Below are 1,447 nucleotides of genomic sequence, written 5' to 3' on the forward strand. Positions count from 1 at the left end.
AGGAGGTATTAGAAGTTGTGTGTGAGCATGTATCTGTGTGTGTATAGATACTATCTGGAGGAATTTAGGACTTCCACCACTCGTCTGTCAGTTTGTCATAGTGTGGTGGCTTGCATGTTGCTGTGAGGCTGGATGCTATGCCACCTGTATTTATAATACCAGCAGGGACACTCACAGTAGAGGGACTTCAGCAGAGCTTCCAAACAAAGATAAATTGTGAAAAAACATAGAGTCATCCACTTCTGAAAGAATTGGGCACTGAAGACTTTATAGCTGAATAGCAGTGAAACACTGTGTGATATATATTACCAGATATCTTTAAAAATGGCACTGAAACATTGTCCAGTATAATGCCAGAAAATGAGCCCCTCAGTTGGAAGACACTCAAAATATTACTGGAAAAGAGCAGCCTCTTCAAAGTTGTCAACTTTTATGATGTGGATGGAGTAAAACTTTTGGGACCTTCATTTGTTGGCACAACTCAACATAGAAAGAAAGAGCTGCAAACATTAATAATTGGAAAGTAGGAGTTCTGGTAGCTTAGTGCCTAAGGCACTTGACTGCTAACCAGAAGGCTAGCAGTTCAAACCCACTAGCCACTCCTCAGAAGGAAGATGGGGAAATCTACTTCCATAGTGATACTTCCTCAGAAACCCAAGGAGGGATTGCTATGAGTCGGGTCTGAATCAATGGCACATAACAACAACAACAACAGAATATACGAAATATAAATTTAAGGAAACTGAAAGTTATTAAATATGATCAAAATTCTAGCTATTAATGAGCTGAAATGGATTGGTATTGGCCATTTTGAATCAGACAATCATATGGTCTACTATGGTGGGAATGATAAAGAGGAATGATAAAGATGAATGATATTGCAATCATCATCAAAAAGAACAATTCAAGATCTAATCTAAAGTATAATGCTATAAGTGATAGGATAACGATAATGTCCATAACCCTGCATGGAACACCAGCTAATATCACAATTATTCAAATTTATGCACTAATAACTAAAGCAAAATATGAAGTAATTGAAGATTTATACGAACTTCTGCAGTCTGAAATTGACAAAACATGTGATCAAGATGTATTGATTATTGCTGGTGATTGGAATGGGAATGTTGGGAACAGAGAAGAAGCATTGGTAGTTGGAAAATACAAACTTCGTGATGGAAGTGACACTGTAGATCACATGATAGAATTTTGCAAGACCAATGACTTATTTATTGCAAATACCTCTTTTCAACAACATGAGTGGCAACTATACATGTGGGCCTCAACAGATGGAGCACACAGAAATCAAATAGACTACATCTGTGGAAAGAGGTAGTGGAGAAGTTCAATATCATCAATCATAATAAAATCAAAAGCTCTAGAGGTGCTTTCTTGTCTATTCCAGGAAATTTGGAAGACAGCTACCTGGCTAATGGATTGGAACAGA

Source organism: Orycteropus afer, unplaced genomic scaffold (assembly GCF_000298275.1).
Source record: "Orycteropus afer afer isolate SDZICR_OR568_19922 unplaced genomic scaffold, OryAfe1.0 scaffold01082, whole genome shotgun sequence".
In the NCBI taxonomy this organism is placed as follows: domain Eukaryota; kingdom Metazoa; phylum Chordata; class Mammalia; order Tubulidentata; family Orycteropodidae; genus Orycteropus; species Orycteropus afer.